General features: G+C 36.1%; 1 pseudogene; it reads right to left on the bottom strand.

The window, feature by feature from the left end:
- Nucleotides 1-716: 716 nt before the first annotated feature.
- LOC118981870 (tropomyosin alpha-3 chain-like) overlaps nucleotides 717-23,623 on the bottom strand; it is a 73,891-nt pseudogene continuing 50,984 nt past the window's right edge.

The raw sequence follows: 23,623 nt of genomic DNA, 5'->3' as shown, positions 1-23,623 counted from the left end.
ACAAGGATTTGGTCTCAAAGAGAGAGGTATCACTATTTTAATTTGTTTGGTCACTTCTGAATTAAAACAATACCCCAAAGTACCTTAAAGGTGGAACTTGAACATCTTTTTGTCTATGGGAGGGGTGGGGGCAACTCCTCCTGGAATTACCTTGTTTATTTGGCTGGTACAGTACTGTGCACAAGGCAATGACCCCAATAGTGGAGTATTTTGCTGGTTTCTGTTTGGCTCTCAGTAAGGAAGGCCTACTCCTCTGTGGAGAAGGCAATATGGAGTAAACTGAATTACCTCCTAAAGCTCAGAAAGGGATGAGATGGCTGCTTGAGAACTGTGGAATTATTTGCTTTAGAAATGGTTTAGAAATTAGAATTATGCTTTAGAAATGGTTGCTACAGCAAAAACAAGGTAATTACAATATGTGCTCGTCACAACATGCTTTTATAGACACTTTGCATTGTGCTCACAATTCCTTAAATGTTGTTCCCAAAGGTGCTAAGCCTCTAGCCCAAGCGGAATCGCTGGGAGAGGTAGAGACAGTATGACATAAAGATACTGAGAAGAGGTGGGGGGCAACAAAAGGAGAAAGCAGCCTTCCAGTTAAAGATCCATCCTCAATTTTAAAGGTCAGCTTCAGGCAGGCTGGCCTCAGGCAGAATCAAAGTCAGAGGGCAGAGCAAGGGCAGGGCAGGGCAGGACTGAGTTGCTCTACGTCTCATTCAGATAAGCAGAGTCTGGTCCAGCATCCTTTGTGTACACAGATGTTGCTCTTTGGTGCATTTCAGTACATCTTCCAAATCATCAATTGTCTTTTCCAGCTTGACTACCCATCTCTCAGAAAACTCAGCATGGATCTTCATCACCCTGAGTTTCTAAGTAAGAATATCTCTTCCTCATATTTGTCTTCTTTTTGAGAGTGCCTTTCTCCAGCAGCACTCAGACACTGGGCCATCAGTCTGATCTGCTCATCCATCTCTCAGCAACGGGACTCTGCCAGCTTAACTCATTCCTCTGTGCATTCCAAATCTCCCTGTGTAACCACTGACTTACAAGCTGCCTCTGCATACTATCTGCCTCTTCTGCAATATACTTAGCTTCTTTGAGTTGGATTTCCTAGAGTTACATCTTTTCTTTATCTTTTAAAGCTCGGTTTTCAGTGACCTTCATACCTCTCTCACTTTCATCAGCAGATTTCTCAGTTTCCTCAGCTTCCTCCAGCTTTTACAGGTCAATGGCCAGGTGCTCCCAAGCATTGTCCAGCTCCTCTTCAACCAGCTGGATCCCATGGTTCAAGGAGGCCACCACAGCCTCAGCCTGTTCCCAGGCCTGCCTTTCTACCTCCACTTCCGGCTGGAGTTGGTCAGCCCTCTCCCATGTATCTTGGGTCTGTTGCTAGAGAATTTGGATCTCGAATTTCACCACCTCCATGGTGGTAGTTCCGGTCCTGGTGCCCACCCAGCTCCTGCTTCTGCTCAGCTTCCTGCCTCCTGCTTTCTGCACAGCAGCTGTTCCTCTCCTTCATATCTTTTGGAAGCACAATTATCTGTGACTGATCAGACATCTGATTGGACTTTCTGACAACAAAATTTTTTTTGGAATTCCTTAGACTTTTGGTTTCTGAACAAGGAGGGGTTTTTTGTTTGTTTGTTTTTCCAGCCATTGAAAAAGAAATTTATGTGTGTGTGCATACATATAAATTTATATGTCAATATATATATATATATATATATATATGCTTTTTAAAGGAATTTATGTGTGTGTGCATACATATAAATTTATATGTCAATATATATATATATGCTTTTTAAAGGAAACCACCATCTTGTTGGGCTGTAGTGAAAATAAATAACTTGACCAGACATCCTTATCTTGCAATGTTTTCCCTTTGAACTAGAATCTCACAGAGTAGAATAAGCTTTGAAAAGCTTCTCTATAAAATAGAATAATATCTCCAATCACAAGTTTAGCCTGGCCTCTGAAGTCTCAACCAGCTATAAGAATCATTTGCTGGCTATAGAAATGCCTTTCTCCAGTGTTGTACAATAAAAACGTCATTTTTCCTCCTGTGGATGTTCTAATAATAAGCACTCTAAGTTTGGCCGGCCATGTGATGTCTGTTGAAACAACTCAAAGCTGCTATTGCAGTACAAAAGCAGTCATAGAGAGTTCACAAGTGAATGGGCATATCTATGTATCAATAACACATTGTTTTTAAAACATGTGGTAGGCTGTGCACAGTTTGCCAAACTCTTGCTTATATCATGACTATCATAAAGAAACCTCCATATTGATGAGAGTAAGCGTCAGAGAAGAAGACAATGCCACTGGAGATGTGACGTAATAACAGCGAATTACTAACTTCCACAGCAGTTAACAGAAGGACTGGGCTCAGACAATGATGTTTGCCATAGAGTATACTACCTTAGGATTGAGGTAGCAAACTAATAAACTATAACTAAGTATCTTAATATATGATCAGGTCATTGCTCTACTCAAGACTAGATCAAGCCAGCTTGTCCTCACAGAGGACAACTACATGATAACAATTACATGAGGAATGTAATATAGTCACAGCCATAGAAGCAGAGCATAGAATGGTTGGTGCCATGGGTAGAAGTAGGAGGAATGGGGGGTGTTAATTAAAGGTTACTAAGTTTCAGCTATGCAAGATGAGTAAGTCCTAGAGATCTACTGTATAGTACAGAGTGGCTATAGTTAACAATACTGTATTATATATTTTAAAAATTTCTAAAAGGTTCTTATATTTAGTGTTCTTATCACAAAAATAAATAAACAGTGGGAAGGAAACTTCGGAGATGATGGATTTGTTTATAGCATGAATCGAGGTGTTGGTTTCATAACTGAATATTTATCTTCAAATTCATCAAATCATACACATTAAACATGCACAGTTCTTTGCAGGTCAATCATACCTTAATAATGTGGTTTAAAAATAATCACTTGGAAGAAGACTGGACTACTAAAGGCAGACTAATGTAAGGCACCCACTTGTTTCAGTGAGTAGACATCGTTTTCATCTACAGCCTGTATGAAATGGTGCTACATGCAAATGATCCTACATTAAAAAGAAAAAATCTGGACATTAAAGTGGATTAACAGCAGGCAGCTACTTCATGCTTTCACCCACCATAGGAATGACATTATAAAAAAATGTGAAATTTTAAAGAAATTTATCAAAAATTTAGGACAAATACTAAATAATTTCTAAGTTTACTCTAATTATAGAGTAATTAAGACTGTGTTATAATGGTAGAATGATTGACATTTAGATAATTGAAACAAGATAAATTGTTTTTAAATATAACTGACTTTTGACTTTTCAACAAATAGTACTAGGAAAACTGAAAAGGTCTATGGGAATAAAGAGAAAATATGAATAATTGTCATGCATCTTAAAAAATAAATGTAAATGGATCATGAACCCAAATATTAGAACTAAAAACATAAAACTTACAGAATAAATCACTTAAAATTGTGAAACTTAAGGTAAAAAATATTTTTGATCTGGTCAAAATTAAATCTTTGATCCTCATAAAAATTAAACATTCACGCTTGTTACTTGAGTGATACCATTAAACATGGTAATAAAAGATACATTAACAGTCAATACATATACCTAATCATGAGCTATAATGTGTAAATATATAGCACATTTTAAAACCCAATATTAAAAATACAAGTTATATAAAGAATTGCTAAAATTTTTGAGAAAACATATAACTCCTAAGCAAAAAACAAAATTAACATCACTACATCACTAGATAGCAGGGAAAGGAAAATTAAACTCACCAAGGAAATACCATGAAATGTTGTTAGAATGGTTACATTTAAAATAACTGACATTATTGAGGGTGGGTGAAGACATGAAGCAACTGCAACTCTCACAGAGGGCTAGAGGTGGGACATGGTAAAACTTTGTAAACGTCTTTGTCAGCTCTGCCATTGTACTTTTTGATAGGTACAAGGGAAACGAAAACAAGTATTCTCACAAATGCTTGCACTCAAATATGTATAGCATTTTTATTCCCCAAAGAGAAAACCTGAAACTGTCCCAAACGTATGTATACCAACAGGTGGATAAACATGTGGTATGTCCACATAGTAGAATGCTATTTGACAACAGAAATAAACTATTGATAGAAATAACAACATGAATGAATCTTCCATTCATCATGGTTAATGAATAGAGTCAAACACAATATAGTACATATAAAATTATTCAATTTATTTTATGAATTAGAAACTGATCTCTAGTGTAGTGGTTGCTTAGAGCTAGAGGGAGTAGAACAGATGGATTACACGGCATATGAAGATTCTTTTGAAACAATGGGAAAGATTTGAATCTTATTGGAGGTAATGATTTCCTTAGTGTGTGTAACATCAAAACTTAGTAAACTGTATACTTTTAAAGGATGCAGTTTATTTTTGTAAATTATTACTCAACAAAGTTGATTAAAAATATATAGTTAGAGAACCCTTAAAACATGCTTATTTATGCAACCTGCCTGGCATATTTGTTCTGCATAGAGTTTTTAAAATCTTTACTATTATATATTATACATGTGTATAACATTGAATTGGCCAAAATATTCATTTGGGTTTTTTTCTGTAAGATAACTATACTAGCACTTAGGTGTCTTAAACTTCATTTAAAACAATTTTGTTGGATCGTATTGTCATGTCAGCATGCATTTAATAAAAACTCATCCAAACTGGTGAATTTTTGTGTAGCCATTTTAATATTGAAGATGGAAGAGTATGAGCAACATTTTAGGCATATTATGCTTTATTATTTCAAGAAATGTATAAAGACCACTGAAGTGCAAAAAAGATATGTTCAGCGTATGAAGAAGGTGCTGTGATGGATTGAATGTGTCAAATGTGGTTGGTGGGATTTTATGCTGGAGATTTGCTCTGGGGTTGGGTAAACCAGTTGAAGTTGATAGCCATCAAACAGAGACATTAACTGAGCACAACTAACATTATGCCATGTAGGAGATAGCCGACATACTCAGAATATACAAATCAAGTGTTCAAAATCATGTACACCAGCTTGGTTATGTTAATCACTTTGATGTTTGGGTTCCACATAAATTAAGGGCATAAAATATTCTTGACCACAATTCCACATGCAATTCTCTACTTAAATGTGACGAGAATGTTCCATTTTTAAAACAAATTTTGAGGGGTGATGAAAAGTGGATATCTGACAATAACGTGTAGTGGAAGAGATCATGAGGCAAGTAGAATGAACCACCACCAACACCAAAGGCCATCTTCATCCAAAGAAGGTGCTGTTGTGTATGTGATGGGATTGGAAGGGAGTCCTCTACTATGAGCTTCTTCAGGAAAACCAAGTGACTAATCCCAACATATGCAGTTCCTAATTAGACCAACTGAAAGCAGCACGCAACAAAAAATGTCTGTAATTGGTCAACAGAAAGCACATAATCTTCCATCAGAATAATGCAAAGTTGCATGTTTCTTTGATGACCAGGCAAAAACTGTTACAGCTTGGCTGGGAAGCTTTGGTTCATCTGTTGTATTCACCAGACATTGCACCTTCATATTTTTATTTATTTTGGCCTTTACAAAATTCTCTTAATGGAAAAGATTTTAATTCCACAGAGGACTGCAAAAGGCAAATAGAACAGTTCTTTGCTCAAAAAGAAAAGAAGTTTTGGGAAGATGGAATTATGAAGTTGCTTGAAAGGTGCAAGAAGGTAGTGGAACAAAATGGTGAACATGCTGTTCAATAAAGTTATTGGCAAAAATGAAAAATGTGTCTTTTACTCTTACTTAAAAACTAAATGAACTTTTTAGTCAACCAAATATTTTAATAGCATATATTGTTTTATGACACTAAGGAGTTTTATCAATTGTCTTGAGCTATGTGTGTGCTTCTTCATTTAATCTTTTTATGCAAATTTTATAGAGCTTATTCCAAACAAACACATGAGTTTGTTCCTTTTATCTTCACAAATAGAGAAGAAGAAAAGGAAGATAATTACATTGTGTGGGTGGAACATTGTGTTATATAGGATGAACTGAGAAAGCACTCTGAATAAATTTTGTTAAAATACAAAAAAACGTCATTATGTATTGGGGGGAGAAAATGCACAAGATAGCACAATTAATTAAAACGCAAATAATCTGAGACAAAAAATGAATCTGGAATTTTCTGAGTTCAACAAGAGAGTCAGTATATCTGAAAAAGAATGTGTGAAAGAAAGATTTTCATTAGAAAAAAATCAGTAAGGTCCAATACTATTAAGATTTACAGGTCATTGGAAAGATTTTGAATTAAATTGTGGAAAAGCTTTGATGGTGTTGAGAAGAAATGATGCACAATTGCATGAGCTTTGGGACAATGGGGCAGAGAGAATGTGGAGAGAGTATTTGGAGAACGAGTAAATGGCTGATGATGATGAAATTGGAGCTGTGGACGAGTGATCAAATTCGAGAAGTTCTGAAAGTAAAACTAACAAGACTTACGGAAATTGGGAAGGGCATTGTAAAGGAAAGGAAAAAAATTATTTCCACTGTTATTATGTAATGGTGCATTTTCATGCTGTTTGTTGAGCTGAGAGAATGCATAAGATAAGAAATGGATTGGGGTAAAAGGGAAGTGGTGAGGGGAAATTGAGACAACTGTATTTGATTTGAAAAAAAAGAAATGAATTGGAGAGAGCATTAAGAGCTTAATTTGAACATACTAAATTGAGATGCCTTATAGATATCAAAGCAGTGATGGGACATGCAGAGTTGGATAAATAGGCAGAAGCTGTATTTAGGAGTTAACAAGTGATGCGTTTTTATTTTTTTAAATATGTTTATTGACATGGGACAGGGAGAGGAAAGAAGAGAGAATAACCTCAACATAAGAGAGAAACATTGACTGCTTTCCTCCCATACTCTTCTCCACCAGGAATCAAACCCACTACCTAGGGATGTACTTTTACTGGGAATGGCATCTCCAACCTTTTTGTTGTACGGTACGATGCTCCAACCACCTGAGTCACACTGATTTTAATAATCCTATGGAAATGGGTGAGATGCACAAGTAGAAAAACAAGGAATAAAACAGATTCCTAAAGGTTCTTTCATTTAGTATTCTGGAAGATGGATAAAAAAAGGGAAACTTTTAGATTCAGAAAAAACAAGAAGAATACTATGATGAAAGCCAAAGTTTCTATAATGAAGCTGCTTTACTAATGTATTATGAATTTCTTGTAATAAAGATTTCAACACTAAACACATATTAAATTCTTTCAGTATATTCATAAAGAGACTAAACATTTAGTAATATTCATATAATAGTAATAAATATTAAGTATAACCTATCATTGTTAAGAATCTGAGGGGAGTAATTACACATACAAATTGTATACCATGTTATAGTTTTCCAAAGTATTTTAATGTTCATTATATTGTTAGGTTTTTCAACAACCTTAGGGTAAAGCAATTAATATCTTAATTTTACCAATGAGAAATTTAATGTTCATAGAGTTGAAGTGCCTTGTATAGATGAGAAAAATTAATCAATTGAGTTCTTCCTTAGAAAACAGATTAATTGAATCTCTTGTGCAAGTTTAAAATAGTATTTTTAAGTTATACAACTTTTTAAAATGCCATTTCTTTTAAACTTTACAAAACAATTTTAGATTTACAGAAAAACTACAAAGATAGCACAAAAATTTGCCATGTCTCCCTGCACCTTTTCATATTATCATTCTACAGCAGTATGATAAATTTTATAAAATAACTGAGCCAATATTGACACATTATGATGAATTAACTCTGTGCTTTATTTAAATTTCCTTAGTTTTCACCTAATGTTCATTTTCTGGTTCAAAATCTTAGCCAGGATATCACTTTCAATCTGACTGTTATTTCTCCTTGGTCATCTCTTGTCCATCATGATTGTCATGCTATCCTTGTTTTTGATGACACTGACAGAGTTGAGGAGCGCTAATCAGGTACAACGTCCTCAATACATTGTTCTGACAATGAGACTGGGGCTGTGCATTTATGTGAGGAAGACTTTGGAGGTAAGGTACCACCTTCATGAAATGTACATCTTATCAATATGTCTTATTTTTGTGATGTTGGCATATATCACCCAGCTGAGGTAAGGTTTGTCAGGCTTGTGCATTTTAAATTATTCTTTGTTTCCACTTTTCCATATTGTACTCTTTGGCAGGAAGGCACCCTATTCAGTCCAAGAGTAAGGAGTGATGTTGTGCTCTTTGACAGCACAGTACTTACATAAATTACTCGGGATTATTCTGCATAGAAAAATTCCTCCTTCTCCTTCACTTTTGTATGTAAGTAGGTAGGTTTTTATTCATTTAATTATTTTTATTAAATTCATTGGGGTGACATTGGTTAATAAGCTGTTTCAAGAGTACATTTTTGTGGTATCCATTTATTTAAATCAGCATGGGCTCTGAAGATTTATTTTATAATTGGGTTAAATCTAATACTACTTTGTTTTGTTTCTCAAAATGTTCTAGCTTTGGATAGAGGGTGCTCTCTCAGTTTGATCTTCTATTATTTTGTCATAATTATATGGTTTGGTGTGTGTATGGAGGAGTGATTTGGGGGTTGTACTTTCTTAATTTTGGGCATCTCAGTTACTACAGGTGTATCCTGTGTACTTCCTGCAGCAGTCCTGGAATTTAAGCTAGGTATCGAATGAAGTTTAAAAACAAAAGAGAAATAATAAGGGCTCATAGATATCTGAGTAAGAGCTGATTCTCAACTGGTGCTTTTGCCTTTGAATTCAAAGAAGGATCCAAGAAAACCCAGAACTCTGAGAGGAGTGCTGTCCCCTGAGGCTAGTTTTGCTAAGAGTACAAAGTTATTATAATAGGTAGGTAGTTATTAACAAAGGAAGGAATAAATGGAACCAGACACTAAGTCTGATTAAGTAGGAAGCTGAAACTTCATGAACTTCCCAGGGGACAGCTGCGTAGTCCGCAAAAGGGCCAAAGAGACTTAATCTTTAAGCAGGCAGGAAGACTGACTTTCCAATTTTCCCAAGGAATAACTGTCCTGTTAGGAGTTGGGGGGCAACCAGTGAAGGGTCTATTTCTTTGCTGGTGTGAAGAGCAAGACCAATGAAATGGCATTGGTCCAGTTAAGATAGTATAAAGAATATAAGATAAAATGGAGTCACTCATGTCACCCAAGATGGCTGTCAGTCAGCCGTGATACTCTGGTTCAAGGGAGAAACTACCTAAGTCAGAGCAGACACATCTTGCAAGGATACACACCTAAGATCACACATGTGATCAGAGTAACAGTGTCTGCACAGCAAGACCACCCATAGATAGGCTTCTGGGAAAGCTCCCCACTTGGCATCAGTGGTGCCAACACACTTATCACGAGCCCCAGAAGGGTGGAGTGTACCATTTTCAAGGTATAATTGAAGCAGGTCCCACATCACTGCTGAGACAGCTGAGTTCCACACACCAGATTGACATTCCATGCCACACAATTCTCCCTTGGCATTATCTGCCCTGCTGGTTCTGCCCTGCTGGACTTTGTCTGCCCTGCTGCCCACCTGGCTCCAGAGATCCTTCCTTGCAAGATGCTGACCACTCTTTTGCCCACTGTGCTCTCTCCCAGGCCCCAGATCTTCAGGCTGAGACTGAGACACAGATTTGTTATTCTCCATTGATTATTCTCTGTGTGTGAGTGTTATAGTCCCCAGAGATTGTTACAGTGTGAGTAGAATATTAGTGTATCTTGATGTTGTACTTTGAGTGAACCTGCAGTGGATAAAAGTTGAATGAATAGCATAGTTACCTTGTGTGACTCTTGTCTATTCCCTGGTGCTGGGTGGCTGAGGAGGCAGCTAGCCGAGAAATTGCCCGGCCGACTTATAGGAAAGACTATATCACTAACATACACTCTCAACAGCTGAGCACATGCATAGTAAGTAGACGTCAGATCAAGAAGCACAACTTTGAGGCATATGCAATAGGAGCCAAAATGGTGACCATAAAGGGGAGGAGCCTAGCCTCAGAAAATTGGGGAAAGGGATCAGACAGGATAAGAGCATGAAATCCTCAGAAGTCCAGGAAATGAGTTAAATAGAGGGAGAGGCCAGCAAAGTGTCCAAAAAGCCCAGGAAACAGATTAGACTATTTGAGAGACAGCCTGCATGTTCCTCAAACCAAGAAAATACACAGAGTGTTAGCAAGGACCTCTGAGCAGTTGCTACTAGAGTCTGCCTGTTCTCTCCGTCCCCAAGGGCGTTTGGTTCCTTTTCATCCCAATAAATTGCTGTTAGGCTTTACATTCCCCTATGTCTGTGCCCCTTGAAATTCTTTCCTTGCAACATCACAAGTACACGTTTTTTGTCTTTTGGCAACAACATGAGGTGCTTCTCTAAGTGTTGGAAAACACTAAGAACTGGATTCAAGTAATGTTACTAAAACACATCACTGCTCTCAGGAGGAAGACTTGCTAGGGTAATGTTCATCGGACCAGGGCACAAGAAGTTAAAAAGGAGAAAGAAAGACATCGAAGTGATAAATCTTCCACCAGCCTTCCAGTTTTCCTTGTTAACCAAAATAGAACAAAAGCTGAACGAGAAATAAAAAGCATTTATTTGAAGTCAGAGATTGCAACCAAGAGACACAGATTCAGGTAGCAACATGAAAAAGCAGGGTCTATAATGTCTAGGGCCACTCCTTGCTGTCCTTAGTCCAGTCCTCTTTATATAAATGAAGGATTCTGACTAAGTTATTAGGGACTGACTGAGCCCAATATGCAAACAAATGTTGCTGTTTGGCAAAATCATTTGGCTCCCTTTAAGGTAAAGAATGCAGATGGTCTGGTTGTCATGGTGAGGAAAATATTAAAGACCAGGCACAGCTGAGAGAGAAATGAGATGGGCGAAAGTTAAAGTTCAGGGAGAAACGTGAAGGGTGAAACACATGTAAGACAAATTTCTTCATAGCCTCCTGGCATTTTGGTTCCCGGGATGTGAATTACTCCACCTTGGCAATCCCATTCACACCCGGTACCACCCACTACCGACTGAATTGTAAAAGAAAACAGCTGTCAAATCAGACATGTAGATTTCAGTGTCTCAGCATCAGCATCACAAACTAGCGTTAAGAAGAGTGGGTTTGATGATGAAAGATTAGCATAGGAACTGGCAAAGTTCCTATGCTAAGTAACCTCTTGGTCACTTAGGAACTTTGCCAGTTCCTAAGCATCCGTGCCCACAGTTCTACATATTCATTAATGTCTGTAGTTTAATTAAAAATTACATAACAATGTTGATTTTCTGGTTTTGATCATTGCATTCTGGCTATGTGAGTTGTTAACTTTACAGAGAAATTTGGTGAATGGTATATGGAAACTCCACACTGTTTTTGCCTTTTTTCTTTTTTATTCAATTTTTATTTTCATTTAATTCTTGTTCAAGTACAGTTTTCTGCCTTATATTTTTCTGCCTTATATTCCCAGCCCTGCCCCCCAAGAGAAGGAGAGAAACATCAATGTATGGTTGCCTCTCATGAGTCCCCTGCTGGGAACTGGCCTGCAACCCAGGCATGTGCCCTGACTGGGAATCGAACTGCGATCATGTGGTTCGCAGGCCCGTGCTCAATCCACTGAGCTACACCAGCCAGGGCCCTTTTTTCTCTAAGACTAAAACTATTTCAAAATAGTAAAAAACAACACAGTAAAAAAATAATACAAGTTATTCACTCAGATTAAAAACTTCACCTTTTGACTTTTTTGGGGGGGAGAAGAAATATTAAAAAGATGAACATACAAGCAGTTAAGAAGTTAAAAAATATATAAATGATGTTTTTCTGAACATTAAGATTGTGCTTTGTATCTATCAAGTCAAAGCTTGACACACTTTCTGTTCCGTAATGTCAGGGCTAAGTTTAATTTCAACCTATTTGGTAAAGTTTCTCCTTCCTTAGAAAACAGGACTCTTTACATTTATTTATTAATGTACTTATTTATTTTTACATGATTTTTATTGTTTTTTCCATTACAATTTATCTCTTCTATACTCACTTACACCTCCATGTCTCCACCTCCTGACAATCATCACACCCCTGTCCAATGTCCATGAGTTGTTCCTTTTTTTTTTTTTTGCTTCATCCCTCCATCCCCCTCAACCCCCACCCCTGGGACATCAGCCTGCTCTCTATTTATGCAAGCAGAATAAAGACAGATTCACAGATAGAAGACTTTTCTCTTAATACCTATGGTGATCATTTGACTCACTTTACTTTGTATATATTTATGTTATAAAAATAAATATATATTTCCAATTGGATTTTATTTATGTCACTTAAATTTTATATAACCTAGGAAATATATATTAATATCTTCCCACAATATACAAATAATAAAATTAAAACAAGAGATTGGGTAACACCACTGGTATCCAGTAACTAACTAGCGTACACAGGGATTCACGCTAGCCCAGTATCAAGTGTCGTTCTGTTCCAACCCAATACATCATTTTCTTTATTAAATGCATTCTCTTTTGCAACACAGGTAGGAGTTCATAACAAATTCTCAGCATATCCTCAGTATCTTCCATGAGACCTAGCATGAATGAATGCCTACAAATGTGTCTATACCCTGAACTCTATGAATGCTTTATATTCAATGCAATGGTTTCAAATATTATCACAGTTTCCAAATTGTTATCTCTAGCGTCAAATTTCTTTTCACACTCATACACACACACAAGCAATTCATTAGCAAAGTGTACCTTTAGTTTGAATTATATTCAGAACAATCTTCCTCTGAAATTCAAATAATTCAATGGCTTTCTTACTGATACGTTTCCATCAATCTTGTTCCCATAACAGATTATTCTCAACAAGTCATCCAGAATGATCTTTTTAAACTTAAACTAGATAATATCACTCCTATACTAGGAAGTACAACTATCTTCACATCTCAGAATAAAATCCAAAGTTCTCCCAATGGCCTACAAGGCATGCATGACTCTACCCATGCTGTCTCTGTGAACTTTTCTCAGCATTACTAAAATAATATATTAATGGCTCTCTTTTTGCTTCTTAAAAATTCAAAACCTATTCTAGACGGTTGCTACCTAACTTTGTTTTTCTTCAAACATCACCTTATCAGAGAGGCCTATCTGGATGAACAACTATAAACAACCCCTCTTTAATCATTATTTAAACACAATCTAATAATATTCTAAGTGTATTTTTAAAACTTCTCTGTCTTTCCACAATGGACTATAATTCACATTTTAGCAGAGACATTATATTTTCACTAAACACTGTAACCACAGATTTTACATAGTGCCTGACTATGTTTATCCACAGCTGGTTTTCAATAAATAATTGATGAATAAAATATTTATGAGCTAACAAACTATTTTAAAGAGAACTGAATTCATCTTAAATACATCACTTTTATGTCCCAACCAATAATGTATCACCAGGTTTTCCTGTATATTGTCCTTTAACTATACCCATTTTTTAAAAAACCCACAGTCCTATTTCTATGATAGGTCATATTCTCCCATTTCTGCTACTGCAACTCTTTTTTAAAAATTTTTTGAAGATTTTATTTACTCTTGGGAAGGGAGGGAGAAAGAAAGGAAGAGAAACACCAGTGTATGATTGCTTCTTGAATACCCCCACACTGGGGACCTGGCATACAACCCAGGCATGTGCCCTGACTGGGAATCAAACCAGTGACAATTTGGTTCGCTGGTTGGCACTCAATCCACTGAACCACACCAGCCAGAGCAGACTTTTAATTTTTAAAGCAAAATTAAATTACATTTTAATTTGTTTTTCCCTGATTATAAGCAAGGTTGAACTTCTTTATATTCATTTATTGTAAGGTCCTTTTTCAGCAAATTGCTATTTATATCTTCCGTTTTTCCTGTTGGCCTGTTTGCTTGTCTGTCATTGGCTTGTAGCTCTCTTTTTTTTAAACATTCCAGTTTCGTGCTTTTTTAAAAAAAGTTATTTTTATAGGGGAAGGGAGGGAGAGAGGGAGAGAAACATCAGTGTGTGGATGCCTCTCCTGTGCCTCCTACTGGGGACCTGGCTTGCAACCCACATATGTGCACTAGACTGGGAATTGAACTGGTGACCCTTTGCTTTGCAGGCTGGCGCTCAGTCCACCGAGCCACACCAGCCAGGTCCGTAGCTCACTCTGTACTTTATACTAATTCTCCCTCAGTTATGGTGTTGCATATATCTTCTCACTGTGTAGTTTCTCTTAATTTTTTTTTTGTGCAGGGGTTTTACATTTTTTTTTCTTATTTTTTAGAGAGAGGGGAAGGAAGGAAGCAAGAGGGAGACACACGTCTATATGTGAGAGAAACATCTGTTGGTTGCTTTTCACATGCCCCCAACTCAAGACCTGTCCTGCAACCTAGGCATGGGCCCTGACTAGAAATCCAACCAGCATCCTTTTGGGTCACTGGCTGGTGCTTAATCCACTGAACCACACCAACCTGGTCAGGTTTTACATTTTTACTTCAACTTTTTATTTGAAAAATTTTAGTCCTACAGAAAACTGCAATAATTAATACTTCAAGAATATACTTATACCTTTCACCTGGACTCACCAGTTGTTAACATTTTGCCACATTTATCGATACTTACACATACACATTTTTTTTCTTGAACCATATAAAAGTGAATTGCAGATACCATGATACTTCACCCTTCAGAAGACTTAGTTGCATATTCTAAGAACAACGGTGTCCTACGGACTGCAGTACAATGACCACATTTAACATGGATGCAGCTCTATCATCTAATATCCAGTGCATATTGAAAATTTCTCAGTGGTCCCAGTAATGACCTTAATAGCTCTTCTTCAGCTCTACCCTTGATCCAGGATGTAGCCATAGATCATGCGTTGCATTTAGTTGCCATGTCCCTTTAGTTACTTTCAAAAAATAAAAACTTTCCAACTTTTTGTTTGCATAATATTGGTACATTTGAAGAGTACAGGCCAGAGTACAATGTTCCTCCATTTGGATTCGTCTGATCATTTTCTCGTTTTTTATCAACATGTTAATATATTTTATTGATTATACCATTACAGTGGTTCTATTCCCCCCTTCATTCCCCTCCACCCTGCATACCCCCTCTCCCACCATTCCCCCTTTAGTTTATGACCACATGTCTCAAGTTCTTTAGATTCTATATTTCCCCTACTATTCTTGCCCCCCCTATCTATTTTTTACCTACTGTCTATGCTACTTATTCTCTGTACCTTCTCCTCCCTTCTCCTCCTCCCACTCCCCTGTTGCTAACCCTCCATGTGATCTCCATTTCTATGATTCCGCTCCTGATCTAGCTGTCCTCTTGGTTTGCTTTTGTTTTAGGTGTGGTTGTTAGTAACTGAGAGTTTGCCGTCCTTTCACTGTTCATATTTTTCATCTTCTTTTTCTTAGATAAGTCCCTTTAACATTTCATATAATAAGGGCTTGGTGATGATGAACTCCTTGAATTTGATCTTATCTGAGAAGCACTTTATCTGTCCTTCCATTCTAAATGAAAGCTTTGCTGGATAAAGCAATCTTGGATGTAGGTCTTTGGATTTCATGACTTGGAATACCTCTTTCCAGCCCCTTCTTGCCTGTAAAATTTCTTTTTAGAAATCTGCTGACAGTCTCTTGGGAACTCCTTTGTAGGTGACTGTCTCCTTATCTCTTGCTGCTTCTAGGATTCTCTCCTTCATTTTAATCTTGGCTAATGTAATTATGATGTGCCTTGGTGTGTTCCTCCTTGGGTCCAACTTCTTTGGGACTCTCTGAGCTTCCTGGATTTCCTGGAAGTCTATTTCCTTTGCCAGACGGGGGGAGTTCTCCTTTATTATTTGTTCAAATAAGTTTTCCACTCATGGCTGTTTCTTTTCCCCTTCTGGTACCCCTATAATTCTGATGTTGGAGCATTTAAAGATGTCCTGGAGGTTCCTAAGCCTCTCCTCATTTTGTCTGAATTCTTGTTTCTTCATTCTCTTCTAGCTGGATGTTTTGTTCTTCCTTCTGGTCCACCATATTGATTTGAGTCCATTTCCTTTCCATCACTATTGGTTTCCTGTGCATTTCCCTTCATTTCAATTAGTTTAGCCTTCATATGTTCCTCTAATTTGTGACTATAATCAACCAGTTCTGTGAGCATCCTGATCACCAGTATTTTAAACTGTGCATCTGATAGGCTGGCTATTTCTTAGTCACTTAGAGTTATCGGCTCTGGGGCTTTGAGTTCTTCTTGAGTCATATTCTGGACTGTTTGTGCCTGTTATGTAGAAGGAGCGGAGCCCCAGGTGTTCTGTTCACCAGGGTGGAGCAACTCAGTCGCTGGGTTTTGACCCTGTGTGTGGGGGCGGGGTCAAAGGAAAGCAATGGCGGTAGGCACTGCCCTCTCCCTCTGCTGGCCTGCGAGTCCGTCCCACTGTGCACGAATGTGCGACTGTGATCAGTCTGCCACCTTGCTCACTCACTGGGTTCGCCCGCTGGGGCCTGCGTGGTCCATCTCACTGCTCACTGCTCTGCTGGTTTATCTGTGAGCGAATGTGTGACCTCGGTCAGCCTGCCTGTACCATCACTGGGTCCGCGCTGCTACCCCGGCTGCCTGAGAGCTTGGGGTCGGGGGATCTTTCCAGCCCAACCCTGCTCCAATGCTGGTTCCGCCCCTCTTACTGGTCCCTTTGAACGGTTCATTGTTGTAGGACTTCCCGGACTTCTATATAATTCAATTTTCTGTTCTTTGGCTGCATCTTTGTTTACTAAACCTTTGTTGTATTCAAATTTGGTTGTGGAAGAAGGCACAGTGTTTCCACCTATGCCTCCGTCTTGGCGGAAGTCCTGCAACTCTTTTAGTTTTACCTTTCTGTGACATGTGTTCTGTTGAAATAAAGTAGCACCAATCACCTTTCGCAACAGTGAGGTCATAATTTTTTCTTCTCAGAAAACTACTATATATATTGATGTGTATGTGCATCTTTCTTACTATATCTATCATCTACCTATCTATCTATCTATCTTTCTATCATCTAATATCCACCTTGCCTTCCCCAAATTACCACTCCCAGTGTAATTGTTTTACAACACATGTGCTGTTTGCTGATGCTTTGTGTGTTCACAGTTCTTAATTAAATCAGGTTAACTGACTGTTTTTTTTTACTTGTAACAACTTAACATTGGAAAAACACTTTCATAAATGCGTATTATATTTATTTTGCATACTCCTTCCAGTAGAGCAAGTACTATGCAGCTGGCAGCCTCAAAACATCTGCTATTGAAAAAAGTAGCATATTTTTAAATCTTAATTTGTTTGTACCCAGAGGAGAGTTGAAATTAGTCCAATTATAACAGTTAAAACATGATAATTGATATTTCCTGCTTCAGGGCTCATAACAATATTTGCTATAATGTTGGACTTAGAACTTAATGCATAAAATAATAGGAAGATAAACAGTGATACCCAGGGAGCAAATTTGATTTGTGAGGTAAATAAAACTCATTGAGAAATAAAAGATTAATAATAAGATCCAAAAATGCTTACATTGATGATAACATCTTAATTTCTGGTTCATAAGAGAAAAAATTTAGACGTAGTTAGAGATCTCCAAGCCAGATTAACAAGGTTACTTACAAACACTGGTGAATAGCAAGAAATACAGGTCCCAGGCATATCAATGGCATTTGGTTTTGATGCCAACATTTTATGATGGTGAACAAGGAACAATAAGATATAAAACCTCATATAGTTTACTTTTGAGTTTCAGCTCTTGGATTCATTATTAGCTGTTGTGAAATAAATAATTTATAAAAATGGCATGAGCTATTTTAGATATAGACATATGTATGTACAAATATATGTTTATATATTTATGTATAATTTGAGCATCTATAGCACAATAATCTAAGGAAAGAGGAAACAAGTCCCTCATTTTTTGACAGAAAACAGTTTGGACTTTTTGAGCTCAATGGCTATTCTTCAGATTTAATTTACTATATAGTATTGCATAGCCCTCCTAACATATTAAGATACTATGCATTTTATCTGAATGATATTTGTGATTTTACTAAAGATTAAAATCAAAAGCGAGATACAGCAAATGCATGCTAGAGAAGTGACTAGTGTAAAAATACCACAGAACAAAAAGTCCCCTAAATATGTACATGTTTTATATACAGGATCTGGCAGAAGTAACACCTGCTTGAGTGTAGTTGTTAGGGTAATAATGTGGGAGTAATAATTTATGGTTTTAATTTGAACATGTCATCTAAAATATCATATGATATGTCGGAGTGTGATGTTGTTATGTTACAGAATTACATGCTTCTAATTTCATAATAAAATATTTTAAAATAAAAAAGGGACATTATTTGTGCTAGACCCTGCATGTTTATGTATGTATATATATTATATGTAAACATGCATGTATAAAACATATACTCATCCACAATAGGGTGTAGTATACATGTGTGTATTCATATGTTTGTACAGAAAATTAGGTTTATTATTAGAATTACTAGAAGCCCCACCCAGAACTGTCATGTGATGTTAAGTAATTCTCCAAAATTTGATTTTGAATTAAGTATATTGTTCATTTTATATTCGTTAAAAACATTTTCCAAAAACATGAATTATTCTTTAAGAGAAGAAAGTATACAGACATCGAATTTTGTGTGCGTGAAAGTAGCTAGAATTCTACAACATTTTTGTCCAGAAGCATTTCTTTGTAAACTTCAGTATCTAAGTGGTCTTGCTTAGAGTGTGAGTGTGTTATTTCTGTTACAGTTGACCTTCCTTTTTTCATTCTTTTTTTCCTTCCTTTTTCTTTTTTTTCATTTCTATTAATGTTCAAATACAGTTTTCCCCCACCCCTTTTCCCCACCTTCCACCCTCAATCCTACCTTTTTGGGTTTGTCCATGCATCCTCTATACATGTTCATTGACAACCCTTTCCTGCCTTCCCCTCATTATTTCCCTCCCCCATCTCCTCTGATTAATGCCAGTTTGTTCTTTATTTCAGTGTCTGTGGTTATATTTTGCTGCTCATTTGTTTTGTTGATTAGGTTCCACTTATAGGTGAAATCATATGGTATTTGTCTTTCTCCACCTGGCTTACTTCCCTTAGCATCATTTTTCCTATCCTTCCTTCTTTCATACAGTTTTCCCTTTCTCCACCTCCCTTTCATTTTTCTCTTTCTTTTTTTATATCCATTAATCTTGTTCATGTGCAACAATCTTTTTTTCTTTATGGTAGTCTATGTTTACACAGCCAAGTGTAACAAAAATTGAGCAATTCTTCAAAATCATGGCATAATAATCGCAGAGTCATTAAGGATTTCAGTATAAGTCTGTTGGTGTGTAAAGTAAACATCTACAATACATTTTTTCCTAAGTGAATTAATTCATAATAGATTGATGTTAGCATTATCTGTAATTGACTTAGGTCCTATTCTATTGAAGAAGCAAAATCATTTAAAAATCACTTATGACCATGGAGATTTTCATACTGAGATGTATATTTGATTTTTATAAAAGAAAATCAATTTATCAAAAATGATATTTCTATGAGCTACAAGGCATTTACAATATGAAAAAGTTACATTTGTTTACTAATTTCAGAATAGCACATAATCATACAACAAATTTTCTCTTTTTATCACAATGAATGAATGGGAAGGCTCATTGCTAATCATTTATATTGCTCTGGTATTTATTCAACACCTTACAGAAATTTATAAATAGGAAACTCTTGAAGAAATTAACTTTTCATAATGTAACTTTTCAATTAACTGATGTTTGACAAATATTTGTGTACTTTATTAAATGTGACTATAGTGAAAAACATCAACAAAAGCAATCTGTTGATGATATGTGGAAGATGTTTTCAGTAGTTTTTATGAAAACTATCTTCACTGAAATTACTTATTGCAGCTAAGCTGTCACTGCTGTGCCACGCCTTTGAAGAATTACATTCATATGTCATACAGTAATAAGCCCCTGAAAACTAATGTTTGTTAGAAACTCTTGAGATTATTTGCAAGAGTGGATTAAATAATTTAAAACAAAGACTTCTTAGAATCACTTATAACTGCCCCTATTCATTTATCCTTAGCCTCATATGCATTGTTTCTCTTCTGGTTATACTGGAAGGGCTGTAAATGCATATGAGTCAAAAGGTTCAGAATGTCCCAATATGAAAGGTGTCCACATGTTTAAAAATTTTTCTAAAGGAAAGAAATTATCTTCAAAGAGAGGTAGACATTAATTTTTTAAGTAAGACTAAAATATAAAAGATAAATACAAGAGAAAATATTTAATTTATACTAAATACAATTGCAGCCTTGGATGAGAGCATTTAATAATTAGCACCATTGGCCACACAGTTAAAATACTATTTTTATAAAAGTAGTGGATTAAGGGTAAACTTAGAGGATGAGCAGAAGGCCTTTGATGTAAAGTAGTTCATTTTTGTTAGATTCTGAAAGCAATGAAAATTAATAAAACAAACAGAAGAATAATATGAATGAATTGGCATTTGGAAAGATAAACCATGCAAGGACAACAATAGAGACTGGACAACCAGTCTCTAAGCTGTCATGTTAGTTTCAGCAAGAATACACAGTCAAATAGTACAATAAAAATGATAACAGGACAGAGAGTGCTTAGAGATATATTTAAAGAGAAATATTTTTGTTTGGTTTCAATAAGAAAAGAGGATTCAAAAATGATTTTCAGAGTCATGGCTGAGGGCATTGGGTGGAATAATGACATGAAACATCGAGATAATGAACATAGAGTACAGGTAGATATGCAGCAGGTAAATTAAAAATTAAATGAGCAATAGATTATAGTTGTGATATCTGTGGTACACGCAAATGAATAGTACTATACTGGATTTTAAGCCTTCAAGGAGACTGATTGGGTCAGACTTTAAAATTCGACAAGCTAAAATAATTCTATAACATCTTGAATATATTTAATCTATAAGTCACTCATACAAATTGAAAATAAAAGTTTTAGAACCAAAAACTATGCAGATGATTTATAGGAAAAGTGCAGATAGCCAATAAATTATAATATAAGCAAATGCTTATACTGTATAGCACTTCTCACACGTCAGATCCTTTTTTAAAAGTTTTATTGAGCCCTGGCTGGTGTAGCTCAGTGGATTGAGCACAGGCCTGCAAACCAGAGGATCGTGGTTTGATTCCCAGTCAGGGCACATGCCTGGGTTGCAGGCTGGTTCCTTGCAGGCCAACTCCCAGCAGGGGATGCACAAAAGGCAACCATACATTGATGTTTCTCTCTCTCTCTCCTTTCCCTCTAAAGATACATACATAAATAAAATATTTTTAAAAAAGTTGTATTGAGATATAACTGATATACAAAGAACTGTACATATTTTATGGGTTTGGACCTATCATCAACATATTTTTAAGTGCACAATGTTATATTGTTCACTATAGGCACTTCTGTAGAGCTTATCGCTATAATTTACTTACTTAGCATAACTGAAACTTGATACCCATTGAAGAACTCTTCGTGTCCCAACCCCCATCTACCAGCAGCCATTGTTTTATTCTCTGATTTTAACAATTTTTAGGTAAGTCATAAAAGCGTAACATCATGTAGTCCATCAATGATTGATTTATTTCACTTGGTCTGATGTCCTCCAGGTAGCTCCTTTAATAAATAAGGTGTCTGGGGACAAGATACAGAACGAAAAGAAAATGGAAACTGAAGAAAATTAAGGGCAAATAAAAATGTATAACTGATGAGGGAAGGAAAGGATCCCACCTAAGAAAATAAGAGGAACTATCCAAGAAATAGGAAAGACACAGAATCTGAGAGAGCAGATGACTTTAAAAATGAAGACGTAGTCAACAATGTTATGTGCTCTAAAAAACTCCATTCAGAAAAGAATACGAAATGTAAAATGAGAGCCGTATAACAAATCCTTGGTGACCTTATTCAGAATACTTTACTCGAGAAGTATAGGAAGTAGCTGAAAAATATTAAGTTCTCCGTAGAAGCTGAGCTCTCACAGGGTGACTACTGAGAATAAAAAGCAGCACTGAATTATTATCATGTGAATACATTATTAAAGCAAGACCACAGGGAGAAAACAGAACCTTCTCAAGCAAACTAGGATTTATGGCCTCCCCAAGAACAAATTATCCAGATAATAGAGTATGAGATCATTGATCTTTCACTACAATTTTTTGTGGTTTTGATAGAAGTACCCTCTCAATTAGCACTCAGTCACAGACTTTCCTCTAATCACTTAATATATGACAACTCATCCTGTCTGCTTACAATCTCAAGTAAAGGTAATATTGCTATGACATTCTGAAATAGGAAATTAAAACAGTGTGTTTAAATGATCTAAAATCCCACAGCTATAAAGAACAGTGAGGATTTGAACTCTGATTTCTAGTTTTTTAAAGTATATTCTTAACAACAATGGACTCTATTTGGGTGCAGTTTGTTGTTCTGTGCTGCGCTCCAACATTATGTTTGGTGTCTGGATAATTCACTTTTTCTTAGAGATCATAAATAATATCAATTAACATGCAGAGCTAATATCAAATAAGAAACTCGAATAACCAATGAGTGAATGACAAGAAATATGGTAAAATAGTGAATGTGGAGGAAAGAAAGCTGAGTAGACATTTATCTTATGCACTTTAATAAAATATTTATCAAAACAAAAACAAATATACACCCACTAATTTGTCTATGGGAAGAGTTCATCTATGCCATAGAACAATGGTATCAGTTGTATGAAGGAGACCATTTTGACACGGGAAAGAAAACAACAAGCCTTTAGAAATGCCGACTGAATCACAGTTTTTGATTTAGGTTTTTGACATTAAGTGATAACATCCATTATTAATCCTATACTTACTGTCTTGAATTTCCTCAGGGACAGTAGGAGATAAAAGATAGGAAACTATGGAAATTCTGGCCAATAAATCACTAGGTACCACTGAGGATGCAGCCAATTGTGTTTAAACAGAACTCACAACTTTCTAAGACATTTAATTAGATCTGAGACATTTAAAAAGAGATGTAGAGGAAAAAAAGGCACCCATAGTTGGGAAATATAATTTTACTTGAACAGTGGCTTCTTCAAAATAAAGGGCAAACATTATAAATTGCCCATAAATAAAAGAAAATTATATAGCAGATGCTAATACAATATCAATATACTTTAACCATATTCATTAAAATAAGCATGAATGTAATTGGGAAAGTGAAAACCCAATTAACCCGCTTAACCTGCTTATTTAGATTATAGTTGCTAACATACCTTGCATACAATTCCAGTATTATGAAACTATTTGTGAATTCAAATGAATTTAAGACAAATTAAAAAGTTAAATATGCAGTTCTGAAGATAAAAATATTAGATTAAAGCAGATTAACTTCCAAGGTTAATACCCAGTGTTAAAAAACATATTTACTGCATCCCACAGCTCATATTTTAATTCATTATTAAAAAGCATTTGCTTTACTTTAAAAATAGAACATGCTCACATACCATGAGCTCATAGGCCTGAGAGTACTCATTGTGCCATCCTTAA

Source organism: Sturnira hondurensis, unplaced genomic scaffold (genome assembly GCF_014824575.4).
Source record: "Sturnira hondurensis isolate 20B ecotype Veracruz unplaced genomic scaffold, ASM1482457v3 Scaffold0024805, whole genome shotgun sequence".
Classification (NCBI taxonomy): Eukaryota; Metazoa; Chordata; class Mammalia; order Chiroptera; family Phyllostomidae; genus Sturnira; species Sturnira hondurensis.
Note: the sequence above shows the minus strand (reverse complement) of the source record. Positions and strands in the feature narration are given on the sequence as shown.